Here is a 14083-nt window from a genome sequence, read left to right on the forward strand (position 1 = left end):
GACTGTTCCTGTGTCAGATGACTTTACGAATAAATAATAATAATGATAAATATACCATGGCTTTCTCCTTTCTTAGTTTTCACAAATTCTTATTCATTCCAATCTATTTTTCTCTATGCTCATGCTTTTTTTTCCTTGTAGAAGACTGATACACTACGATCATTTTTTGATCAGGCTCCGATTTGAGAGGGGGCCAAGAGGGCGAATTTCTCGGGCCTTTCGACACGAGGGCCCCCCTAGTCCTGGGCCATGCGCGAAGACGGAGTTGAGACCTTTTTTTGCTCGTCAGGGACCATACTTAAATGACGTAGCATACATGGGGGGAGGGGGGATATCATCGTTTTGTGACAAGCTGTGACAGGGGGGGAGGTATTGGATTGAAATTGACGTAGCATTTATTTTTAAAAACCGATTTTTTTTTACTAAAAATACACTAAAACATTGCACAAGGTTTTGCAGCAAGGGCTGTCGGATTTTTTTTCATCTGTAGCATTCTGAAATCTTCTGAAAGCTCTGCTACATAAACATTCGCTTGAGCAGGTATTAGACGAAGCAAATATTTGCTATTTTTCAATACAGATTTTATTTTGTGCAAATAAAAATCGTACCAAAAATAGCAAATATTTGCATCGTCAAATACCTGCTTTAGACTTTCAAACACACACTCCGTTTTGAAAACAAAAATCGATGTTTCTTCGTAGCTTTTAACAGTGAAAATTACAAGATATTCGTTTCTTTCCAGAGGGGGGAGTGCAGGGATTAGTTTTTTTTTGCGAATTCCGAAACATTTTCTGTGTATTCTACAAAAATTGATCACGTGAAGTTGTATAAACATCTTTCCTTCTCGTACAAAAACACAAACCCTTCAAGCAAAAAACATTAATCCAGAGCGAAGTCAACATCAAATGAAATGCTGCCACAAGTGTATGTGTGCAAACAAATTGAATTAGACATGGTTTTTTTTTTTTTTTTGGATATATGTTACCACTTGCATTTTTGTACGTTTTTGTCAAACCCTGGAGGGGGGAAGGGGGTTGTCGAATGCTACGTTTTTTTCAGGGGAGGTTTTAAAGTTTTGTGACCAAATGCTACGAGGGGAGAGGGGGGTTTGAAAATCATGAAAAAAATGCTGCGTCATTTAAGTAGGTTCCCTCACCTTCTAGCGAAGCGCTGAAGCCAATTTTTTTAAGAAAAGAGGGCCACGAAAATTTTTGCCCCGGCCCCCCCTAAATCCACCTAAATCACCTAAATCCGGCTCTGATTGTGCTCATGCTTATATCACGCCATAAATATTTTTTGCACGTGTATATTATCGCCAAAATTACGTTCACCGATCTTTTTTACACTTTTATCAATATTTTTGTAGCATTTCTTTCGACATTTTTGTGTTTTATTTTTCTACATTATTTTTCAAGTTTTTTCCACACTTTTCTATACACTTCTGTCTACGTTTGTTGTCTTTTATTATTTTCCCTTTAAATTTTCCTCTTATCGAGAATCTTTCATAGATTTATCTGCCAATTCTTTTACACGTTTTTCAATTTTAACGGTTTGCATATATTCACATTTTATATTCCTTTGTTTTTTTTTTCTTTTTCTCGCATTTTTTTCTCAGTTCTCTGTGAATTCTTGTCCCTGCATTTTTCTCTTTGTTACTCCCTACAATGAACTTCCCGCATCTCTTCTATTCTGCATTCTTCTCCGCGCTCTGCGTTCTCTGTAATTTTTTTCCAATACTTTTCAATATTCTTTCTTCTCAACAATCGTCTTCACTATATTGTGTGTTCTTCCTCATTAATTTTCTCGCATCTTTTTATACCCATTTTTTCCATAGATTTTGCTCCAGATTCCCAAAAGCTTTTTCATTGTTTACTCTCTATTCTACTTTATGTTTTATGCCATATTTCTTCGACAATATTTTCCTCTTTTTTCTCTGAATAATTCTCTAACTTTTTCATACTTTTTTTCTTAAACCTATTATTTTCATTTATTCCCTTTTTTTGGACCTTTTATATATTTTTTCTACGTTTCCACCTGCATTTTGATATAATGTCTTCTAGATTCTGCTCTTTTCTGTTTTCTGTTTTCTGTTTGCTTATTTGTATATTTTTCCCGAAAGGCATTCCCAGCATTCTTGCTCTATGTTCTTTTTTTCACAATCCTTTTGAGGTTTTTTTTTATTCTGTATGAACTTCCTCACTGCGGCCAGAATCGTTAATCTATTGTGAGATATGCCCGGGTGTCTGCTGTATCCCGCACTTCTATTTTTAGCAATACCGCTATTGAGAAGTGGCATGCTTATTATTATTATTGTTTTATCCGTGCTTGTGTGTAATGTGATTATATCGTTGTTTTCAAACGCTATCGGCTTCACTTTTTATCGAGCGCCTCCTTCCTCCTGCCAAATATCACCCATTATAATTCCCCGGAGAAGTTTCGTCGTGCATCCTACTATTCAGTTTTATTGATGAGAGGGACTTATTTTTTGTCAAGAGGAAGTCACGTAAAGGAATTATAAAATTTAACGTAAAGGAAGGGTAAGTGGTAGGGGTGCCTGAGAATAAACCCATACTAAAAGTCCTTTTTGACATCTAATGGCCGGATTCTACTAAGATTAGAACCCACGACCATCCGCTTGACAAAGCGGACTCTGTATCCTTCGGCTACGCAGCTCCCCTTTTTGACGTTTCTCTCTGCGTTTTTTTTTTGCTTGATGTTTCACGTAAGAGTGTAGTTATCTGCACTAATTTTCTCTTTACTTTTTCCCTAAATTCTCCTCTTCCATAATGTTTCTCTGATTTCTATTTTACATGCTCCTTTGCAATCTTTTACCATTCTGCTCTTATTCTTCTCCACAATCCTATCATATCTCTTGTCTGTACTTTGCTCTATTTTTTGTACTATAGTTTATTTAAGGAGGATAAACTTTACAGTCTTTCCTATTTTTTTCTAGACTATTTCCTGCATTTTTCTTTACATAGTTCTCTAAAAAAATTTCGTTATCAAATTTGTTCTAGATTCTTTTCTAATTTCATTTGTATATGTTTGTTTATACTATTCTTGGAATTTTTCTAAATTCTTTGCTTGTCTTGTCTGCGCTCTTCTCTAAAATGTTCTGTAAGCTTTTCTGTATATTATTATTTTAAGAAAAGAATACCTTTCACTGCAAAAACAACTGCTCTCACACTTGTGGGCAAAGCGACGCGTTTGCTTGAAGAGAGCAGCGAATCTTGTATATCTGAGGAGCTTGCAAAAAACACTTCGGTGGATTCTGAATCATCTCTTTAAAGAGAAAATAAACTAGTGAAAACTTTCTCACTTGAAAGGACTACGAACTACACAACAGAGCTCACTGCAGTGCTTTCACCTTGTGTCTCTTGAGCATATATCAAATAAGAGGATCATCTAGGCAGGAAAGTTGGTTGCGTTGTTTGCTTTGCATCTCGAAACTGGAAAAATAAATAAATCCAGCCTCCCGTCATGCAAGTCTGCTCTACGAATGCTATTGAATTGCGCACCGCGGTGCTTGATGCCTTGTTCAAACTACGCCGCATATCGCCAGATGATATCGGATATTACTTTGGGTGTTCACACTACAGTTAGATGATATGGTTTGACATTTGCTTGGGTAATTGAAAAACCTAGATTAATCCACCTAGCGGTCAGACCCAGCCTTTTACATTCAAACTTATATCAAATTGTTATGAAGTTTGTTATTTGTAAGCTTGAGAGATGACTCGTTCGTATGACACTATTTATGTTCAAATAAGTCGTGTAATCTTTGAGATAATATAATTTCGTTGTTTTATTAACAATTTAATACATAACTGTTGCTTAGTTCGATCATAATCAAATGAAATGGGAACGTATAGGGCAGCCAAACTTTGAAACCATGTGTTCAATCATATTTCATCAGTTAACCCTTAACTAACCCGTTCATCTGATAATACTATTGATCAAATCGGTTGTGTACATTCTGAGATAATGAAGTTTCGTGATTTTCACAATTCGGTACATTACAGACGAAGTTATAGTTCGATTACAGTAAAATTCAATAGGGTGTCATGAGTCAGCTAGGCCTTTCATTTGACACTAATTTCGTGATCGGTTCAGCCATCTCTGAGAAAAGTGAGTGAGTTTATGTATTCTTCGGAATATGTTTCTTTTCATAGCTAGATTTCACATTTCTAAACATAACAGGCAAAGTAATAGTCCGAATGCAAAAAAATCAACAAGGTCTTATGGGGTGACTAGACCTTTCATATAACACAGATTTTATGGAAATTGGTTCAGCCATCTCTGAGAAACATGAGTGAAATTAAACAGTCTTCAGAAGATGTTTCTTTTCATAACTCTTGAACCACATATTCAATCTATATTAAATTCAAAAGTTAAGGGTTTTTAAGATAGCCCGTCCATTTGATACCAATTTTATTGAAATTGATGTTTCGTGACTTTTACATTTTTAAACATAACCTCTAAAATAAAAATCCAATTACAATGAAATTTAATAGGGTCTTATGGGGCAACTAGAACTTCCATTTGCATATAATTTTATTAAAATCGGTCCAAAAATCTGCACATACACACACAACCACACACACAACCACACACACACACACAAACACACACACACACACACACACACACACACACACACACACACACACACACACACACACACATACAGAAAATGCTCAGCTCGTCGAACTGAGTCGAGTGATGTATGCCATTCGGCCCTTTGGAGCACTTTCATATCTTCGGTTTTGCAAGTGATTGCTATACCTTTCTAGGAGAAAGGCAAAAAATTATTAATCAGGAGTAAAATATTCGTGCTGAAGAAATAGCGAAATAAAAAAAAATGACTTTGAATTTCGTACACTTCAATCGCGAGCAGTACCGGGAACGTACGAATAGCACAATACCAAATTTAAATTTTGTTGAGGCCATATGTTTTGATCAAAGCAGTTACAGTTTTAGTCTTTGAATTTCGTTTCTTTTCATAACTTTTGTACCACATATTAAATTGCTATGAAATTTCTTACTTTTGAGTTTGAGTAATACATAACGGTTGGAATAGAAATACGATTATAGTCAAATAAAATGGGAACCTATAGGAAAGCCAAACTTTTCATTTGACACTAAGATTGTTGAATTTGGTACAGCCATTTTTGGGAAAACGAGTGAATTTGAAAAGTCACCGGAACATGTTTCTTCTCACAATTTTTGAACCACGTGTTTGATCACTATGAAATTCATCAATTAACCTTTAACTAGCCCGTTCATCTGATACCAATATTGTTCAAATCGGTTGTGTACTTTCTGAGATAATGAAGTTTCGTGATTTTCATATTTTGATACATTACAGACAAAGTAACAGACTGATTACATTGAAATTCAATAGGGTGTTATGAGGCAGCTTGACCTTTCATTTGACACTTATTTCGAGGAAATCGGTTATGCCATCTCTGAGAAAAGTGAGTGAGTTTAAGTAGTCTTCGGAATATGTTTCTTTTCAAAGCTGGATTTCACATTTTTAAACATAACAGGCAAAGTAATAATCCAATTGCAAAATAAATCAATAGGGTCTTATGGGGTAATAAGACTTTTCAAATGACACTGATTTTGTGATAATCGGTTCAGCCATCTCTGAGAAACATGAGTGAGATTAAACACTCTCCAGAATACGTTTCTTTGAATAACTTCTGAACCACACGTTCAATCTTCATGAAACTCAAAAGTTAAGAGTTTTCTAAGTAGCTTGTTCATATAAAACCAATTTTGTTAAAATCGGTTGAGTAGTTTCTGAGATAATGATGTTTCGTGATTTTCACATTTTTAAACATAACCTCTAAACTAAAAATCCGATTGCAATGAAATTCAATGGAGTCTTATGGGGCAACTAGACCTTTTATTTGCAATTAATTTCATGAAGATCGGTCCAGCCATCTCTGAGGAAATCGAGTGAGATTGGGAGAGCGTCACGCACACACACACACATACACACACACATGCGCACACACACACACACACACACACACACACATACAGAAAATGCTCAGCTCGTCAAACTAAGTCGGTTGATATACGAGATTCGACCCTTTGGAGCACTTTTATACCTTTGGTTTTTCCAGTGATTGCTATACCTTTCACAACAAGAGCAATGCAATTAGAATGGATATGTCAGCTAGTTGGCTCGCGCCAACGGGAACTCTCATATGCAATTGTTAAAATGTGCAGTATAACTAAATCAAAAATATTTCTTTTTTTCGCATGCAACGCACATTGCGAAATTTGTAGGGTTGTGTCAAATATGCTTTGGCCGTGTTGCCAATTGCTGCAAATCTGGTTTTTATTGGTTTTCGAACATGATATCCGCGAGAACATGTAGTCGAGGTGATATCCGAAGACAACTAGGGTGTATGGGATATCAAATGATGGTGATATGGCCTCACCTGATATCAGGTGATATGCGGTGTACTGTGTACTGGGTATTACTGTGTATTCTTACTAGAATGATTCACCACTCTTGTTTCGTTCAGCTGTGGTGAAAGCAGCAAGGCTATTAATTTTTCTGCGAGCAGCAGAAACACAGCACAAAGCAGAGGAAAATACTACAAGTTATACAGCCCTAGGGTTGTATGAAATGGTGACGTGGGACTAAACACTGTACGGATTTTGAGTTACAAAGGTTACAGAATCTACAGACAGCAACAACTGGTTTGTTCTGTGGTTTAAATATTTTTTTATACGCAGCCTCCCCATAAGTTTTCTTTTTAGAAATATATTGAACAACAATCGAAAGAACTTCGACTACACTTAACGATATTGTGTAGTGTTTTTTTGTGCGAACAACAATTATTTAACAAGGCACAAGCGTGTCGTTGTTATTGTAGAAGTACCAAGAATTTCTCGCAATGCGTCTGAATCAGAATTAACTCTATTTCCTCATAAACCAAATCCAACAATACCTACTTTAGCATAATACATTGTTTGTTTTGCTTAACTCTGATCAAATTAAATTTATTACATAAATCTTATTATGGAAATAATTTCGAAGCCGTTACATAGGTTCACTCATAGGGAAACATAAAAAGATATGTTGAACAAAATAATCAATAAGTTGCAGCGAAAAATCATAACAATCAACAATTATAAGGAAGTTAAAGTTTGAAATAATTAATTTCTGTTTTTTGTTTGACAATTTTTTTTTCATTTGCCAACAATTTCATTCATTGTATTAGGAAGACAGCTAATATACGTAAGAAAATTATTTGTTGAGTTGAAAACAAAAACATGTCATCTGACAATGTTGAAATGTGAACAAAGATTCTGAATAAATCCTAGTGAATCGACAAAATATTCAGAAGCATTTGCTTGCTCTTAAGCTTCTATAAATTTGTATTTTTAGAAATCTACGCCTTCGACCACGATCATTCAGTGAATGACCGTTGCAAAAATGCTCAATTATAATTCAATAATACCTACGTTATCATAATATAGACCGTTCCGAGAATTATAAATACACTTACGATCAACCGTCATTTCAAATAACGTGCAGTATTCAACCAAACGTTAGCTGCGTCCTGTTGTTTACATCCAAAAGAAACAGATGCTGTCATTTTTTCATTTAGTGCGAAATTTTGAAAATGCGTGGCCTTTCTCCTGGCCTTTCTTCCGAGCAAAGAAAGCGAATTGTGCACAAATGGGGCACCGTAAGTAGTCTTTCTATAAGAAAATTAGCCAGAGAAGAAGGTATAAGTGCCGGAGCAGTTCAAACCGCATTGCGAAAGTATTGTGAAGAGTGCACATTTACTGATGCCCCAAGACGTGGTAGAGAACCCGGGCCTATTGATCCCACCATGGACAAAAAGGTTAAGGAATACTACAAGCGGCATCCTTCAGTATCAGTACGAGATGTGGCGAGAAAGCTTGGAACCTCGGCGAGTAACGTTATGCGTGCCAAAGGTAGAATGGGTCTGCAGACCTGTCGGAAGCAGAAGCAGCCAAAACGAAATCCAAAGCAAGCTGAATCTGTGAAACCGAGAGCTCGGAAACTTTATGACAAACTTCTGACCAAAAAAATGGGGTGTGTTATCATAGATGACGAAACCTACATAAAACTGGACTATAAGACTCTGCCAGGACCGCAATTTTATACATCACCGAAGGGAAAGGATGTCCCTGGACCAGTGAAAGCCATTTGCACCGAAAAATTCGGCAAGAAGGTAATGGTTTGGCAGGCCATTTGTGAACGTGGGAAAATATCTCGTCCATTCATTACGAATGACACAATGAATGGTAAAATTTACGTGAAAGAGTGTTTGCAGAAAAGGTTGTTACCCATGGTTAAGCAGCATAACAATCCTCCAATCTTTTGGCCCGATCTTGCTTCCTGCCATTACTCTAAGGATGCACTAGGGTGGTATAAAACAAATAATGTCACATGTGTCCCAAAGGAGATGAATCCTCCAAACTGCCCTGAAATTCGCCCTATTGAAACTTTTTGGGCTTTGACCAAGGCAAAGCTGAGGAAATATGTCAAACCAGCGGACAATGTTGAAAAATTTAAAAAAGATTGACTTAAAGTGGTAAAAATGGTCGGAGAACACACTGTGCAAAAGCTTATGAGTAGTGTTAAGAGAAAAGTTAGAGAACTCGTGTATCCAACGAAAAATAATCCCAACTTGAATTGAAACTGGAAAGAAAACACTTATTATCTATATTTCAGAATAAAATGACCCGAAAAATCCTATATTTTTTTGTTTCGTTCAAGAAATAAGATGTATTTATAATTTTCGGAACAGTCTATACATTGTTTGTTTTACTTAACTCTGCTCAAAATAAATTTATTACATAAATCTTATTATGGAAATAATTTCGAAGCCGTTACATAGGTTCACTCATAGGGAAACATAAAAAAAAAGTTGAACAAAATAATCAATAAGTTCCAGCGAAAAATCACAACAATCAACAATTATGAGGAAGTTAAAGTTTGAAATGATTAATTTCTGTTTTTGTTTGACAATTATTTTTTTTCATTTGCCAACAATTACATTCATTGTATTACAAAGACAGCTAATATACGTAAGAATATTATTTGTTAAGTTGAAAACAAAAACATATCATCTGACAATGTTGAAATGTGAACAAAGATTCTGAATAAATCCTAGTGAATCGACAAAATATTCAGAAGCATTTGCTTGCTCTTAAGCTTCTATAAATTTGTATTTTTAGAAATCTACGCCTTCGACCACGATCATTCAGTGAATGACCGTTGCAAAAATGCTCAATTCTTGTTGAGTAGTTTAAATTTTTTTCTAAGGTAACACTTTTCTTGATTTCACGGAAATAGAAGTCGTGTACCACTGCAATGATAGACTAGAGACCAGCGGCGCTCTGCTCCACATAATATGTATATTATACTGTACGGTATAGTTGCTTTTACCAACATGTTTTCTTTCAAGACATCATTTTTTGTTATGCTCTGACAGCAGGTTTAGAAATTGTTCAAGTAAAAGGCTTGTTGCAAAACTTTTCGAAAGATCTTTACCTTCGAGATTTCAAATTAGTCTAAGTTCATGGAAGCATACTTAAATCGACCTGTTGGGACGGGGGAGCTCTGTCCATTTTTTTTTTATATTGATACAGAAATATCACAGGGAATGGTTGGTGTCCATTCACATCGTCTGTGCTAGGGATGCTCACGTGTGATTGGTTCATTGTTCACGTAAATTTTCTTGTAACTTTTTATCAATTTTCACCGTTGAGCAGTGAAATAATAATGATGACTAGCGTATTATAAAATTGTTACACGTTTTATCTATCCTACAATATATTGGTTATTGTTATTCATCATGTGGTTATGCTGTTATTATCGTTTGAAATCTGACGTAACATTTGCCAGTTTCGTTTACTATTTTACAAAATGCCTCCCAGTATAGAAAACAAAGACGTAGTCCCACGTCAAAAGGGTGATGCAAAAAAATTGCTTCACGCAGCTCTCATGCTGAACAAGAGCTGATCGGTTAATATTCACTCTGCTCTTTCTACATATTGAGAAGCATAACAAGCCTGTTCACATCTTTCGGTACTCAATTTTTAAACTGATTTTATTTTCTCTTTATGTTCATATATATAGTTTTATTTCATTTTTTCTCCATATTCCATTGCATATTTTGTTCTAACTTACTGTTTCTAGATTCTTCACTCTTTTCTACATTCTTTTCAACATTCTTCTGTCAATTTTTCTCCACATTTTCTCCTAAATTTAGATAATTCTTTTAATGAATATTATGCACTTTTTTACGTTCTGCTTGTATTTTCTCCTAATGTTTCAATGTTTTTTATTTCACACCAGAAGGATTTTTTGCATCAAATTGGGTCCTCTACCACTCCATAAAGGATTTTTAGTCAGCTCCCTAAAACCCTGTATTATCCTCTAAATTATTCCTAGTTTTCCACTTTACACTTTTGCCCATGTTTTACTTTGTATTACTTTCTACATTTTTCTCTACTTTGTTTCCTGTATAACCTTTTCCAAATCCTGCTCTTCTTCAAAACGTTTCTCTAGATTCTTTAATGATTTTTTTAATAATAATTACGTGCATCTTTAAAATCTTTTTCATATTTTCATTGCGTTCGAACCTTTTCCTGGGATCATTTAAACATCTTTGAAGTATCCTGAGCATTCAACACTGAATGATTTTAAAAAGTCTGCAGAATGCTCTACATTACTCTCTTTACCTTAAAATGACAGCATCATTGTCTAGGGGGCCACCCACATACCTCGATGATAGCTCGAGGGGGGGGGGGGGGTGTAATGTCCACGGTCCTTACAAAAAATGCATATCTTTTGCTTTATCGACCAGTTGTCAACACCGGTTTGCCCTTGAGCTTAAACTGGAAAAAAGAAAGATAATATTATTTTTTATTGTCATTTTTAATTTGGCTGAAACTTTGCATAGATGTTTGTATGAGCAAAAGATACCATTTTGTGCTAATGGTTTAATTTTTTGGAACACGACTCATTTTTGGGAAGCTATTGAAAAATGCTATTTTGGGAAGATATTGATGATTTCAAATACCTTTTCAAAATAGCATTTTTCAATAGCTTCCCAAAAATCATTCGTGTTCCAAAAAATTAAACCAATAGCACAAAATGGCATCTCTTGCCCATAGAAACATTTATCCAAAGTTTCAGCCAAATCAAAAATGGTCGATTAAAATAGTTTTTTTTTTGTGGAATTACTCTTATGGTTTTTAGGGAATGGTTTCCTTGCAACTGACCTTGCTAGAGGCACCAAAAATTCCGGAAATGGTTAAAAAACTATAATCCTTCATATTTTTCCAGTTTGAGCTCTAGGGCAAAACATGTTGACTAGTGTGATCATGAAGACCGCTATTAAGAGCTTTTTGTGTTATTTTTTTACTTTCTTATTTTACGCTTACTGCTTTACTATACCGACACTAGTTCCTTCTGCTGAGTATCACCAATTTTTATTTCATGCAGAGGTTTCTCATCTGTGTGGATAGGTATTTAAGAAAATAGGGCTGAAATGTCTACACGCAAAAGTTCGAGCCTTGGTCAAATATTGCGTTTCTCCAACTCGCAAATATTTTGAGCCGATTCTGCACAAAAATGCGTGTAAATTAAAATGCAATGATTATCCAGCAAATGCAACAAACTTGCTCGAAACAGATTTAACAGTTTTGAAATCTACGTAAGACGATACTATTTCTGAAAAATATTTTGTTATTGCAGTGCATTTTCTAAGGTACGAATAACTTCAGCCTAGAGTGCTTTTCCACTCCGCGTTACAGTTTCAGCAATTTATTTCATAATTTTCACTCTGCCGCTGTTTTATTCTAGTCTTTCAAAGATTCCGGAGAAAGATTAAGAATCGATCCAGTTTCATTATACAATATTTCCATAAAAATATGTTTATCTGATTAAATTGCCCTTAAAAATTTGAACTCACCACAATAAATGTGTTTAAGCTACAAAAAACAGATCACACAGACTAGATTCAACGATAAAGATGTCGCTAATTGATTGAAAATCCACAGAACGGAACATTTTTCACTCAAATCACACACATAAAAAATAGTATTTCACGCAACATTGGCTGCTCGGAGCATCAATAAAAATAAAACCTATCACAGAAAAACAGATCAATTCACAAACAGACTGCAGGTTCATTGAACCGAACACCGGGCTGCATTTTAAATTTTTTAGAGAGTATTAGAAACACACGTTCACTTTACCTCGTGTCTGGTCCGACCCAGTTGCAGTCAGGAGTCTCCCGTTCAATTGTGACCTTTGCGGTGCACGGTATGTGTGTCCAGGCGACCACCGGACCGCGTTTCCACGTATCCTTTCAAGACGATGCACACTCGCACTCAGCCGTCTCGTTCACCCACTGGCGACCCCATTTTCTATTTGTGGTACATCAGAGAAAACTGCGTCAAAGCTTGTTATCTTTTCATTGGCAGCACTTTTCAAACAAGTTTCTTTTTTTTTTTTCGCTATACACACTGAAGGAGACACTGACTGGTGCCACACACCAACACCGACCACTGCGATTTTTCTCTGTGTATCCTTTACTATGCGGCTGTAGTACACGACATCGGACAACAAATTTTCCACCTAATAGCCCCCATCGAACATATCAGTGGAACGGCGACGATTCTCTTTCCGAGCAATTCTGTTGCAATTCACGATTAACTAGCAGCGAGGGTGGGTTTTTCCTCCCGACGCACGAAGGGAGCAACCACCTGAGCGTGGATTGATGACGGATTATGTATCGGTTGTTGTATGATATTGTAGTATAGCGAGTACACTACGCGAAACGATAGAAAATCACAGTGAATACACAGCGGCATACGGTTTTTCTCTCTCCCATTTGCACAATATTTATACTTGAGTTGGCTGTTTTCCTCACTTCGATGTCCTACGCGTGAACACAATCACTTGCTCACTTGAACTCTCCCTCTCTCCCGCAACCAGATCACTCTCATGCCCGTTCCGACACAGTTCGTGTGGCCCAAGTTTTCCTATTCACGTGTCGACACAAATCGCTATCGCAGCGACTCTATTGGCGTTGAATACATAACTTTTCCATCAGTGCCAACATTAATCACCTCTTTGGAAAACTTATCGCCGGATGAAAACTCAACTTCTCGATGATGATCACTGCAAGCGAGAACCCAATCGACGGCGGATTCCAAAATCCTTCTCATAACACCTTGGCTTTCATGTTTTTTTCTGCTCCTCTATGGTATTCCCACTGAACTACGAAAACGCAAAAAAGGTTTTCCTTTTCCGACCGCACCGCATGCAGCACTACGAAGAAGATTCAAACCTTGATGGCACTGTCACCATCCCGTTCGCTCTCACGGTTTGCTAATAAACCATTCCACACTCGCATCAGTATCCTTTTTGCTGCTTACTTTGCCTGGAGGCATATTTTTTCGTCATTCATGCGTTAACGCAACAAAAATGGACTTTTATATCTAGGTTGCTCGAATCCTGGTGGAAAAATACATTCCTTCCCCCCACCTAGCCACTTGTCGATGTCGTTCCGAGTTTTAAGCTGCGCTTGGTCAGATTAGCTTAATTGAACTAGAAAATAAGAAAAACTGACCCACAATACGTCGCCACGTTACGAACCGCGTCCACAGAGCTGAACAGTCTAACTGAGCTGAAAGAAAACTGAAAATGGGAAATTTTCACGAGCTCCGATTTTCCTCCACGATCCGATAACGGTGCGTAGTGTGGCGACAGTGAGAGCGAGAATAAATTTCATATTTTCTCTTCCTTTTACGAGCAGCCGCGCACAGCGGGAGATCAGTGGTCACAATAAGTCTAAAATAGAGTTGTAAACGTAGCGGAACTTTTCAAGGAATCACTTTAACGCTCCATTTTCCTAGTTTTTCAATAGTTAAATCATGCACCAATGGGAGAAAAACTTTCTCCCATCACATCACGGTTCGCAAAGAGTGGCAGCAACTCACATGCAGCCGGAAACGACCACTGGATTGAGAATGTTTTCATTTTTTCGGCGCAGGCGACCGGAAAAAA

At 36.5% G+C, this 14083-nt stretch overlaps 1 protein-coding gene across 4 annotated transcripts in view; it reads right to left on the reverse strand.

The window, feature by feature from the left end:
- LOC129724929 (uncharacterized) overlaps window positions 1-13773 on the reverse strand; it is a 311814-nt gene extending 298041 nt beyond the window's left edge. Inside the window, exon 1 of one of the 4 annotated variants that reach the window (XM_055680216.1) lies at window positions 12268-13773. The gene's annotated coding sequence lies outside the window, so the exon portion shown is untranslated. The remainder of the gene's footprint in view (window positions 1-12267) is intronic. The other 3 variants (XM_055680218.1, XM_055680215.1, XM_055680217.1) reach the window with 3 other exon arrangements.
- Window positions 13774-14083: the final 310 nt, after the last annotated feature.

Source organism: Wyeomyia smithii, chromosome 2, assembly GCF_029784165.1.
Source record: "Wyeomyia smithii strain HCP4-BCI-WySm-NY-G18 chromosome 2, ASM2978416v1, whole genome shotgun sequence".
Taxonomy (NCBI): domain Eukaryota; kingdom Metazoa; phylum Arthropoda; class Insecta; order Diptera; family Culicidae; genus Wyeomyia; species Wyeomyia smithii.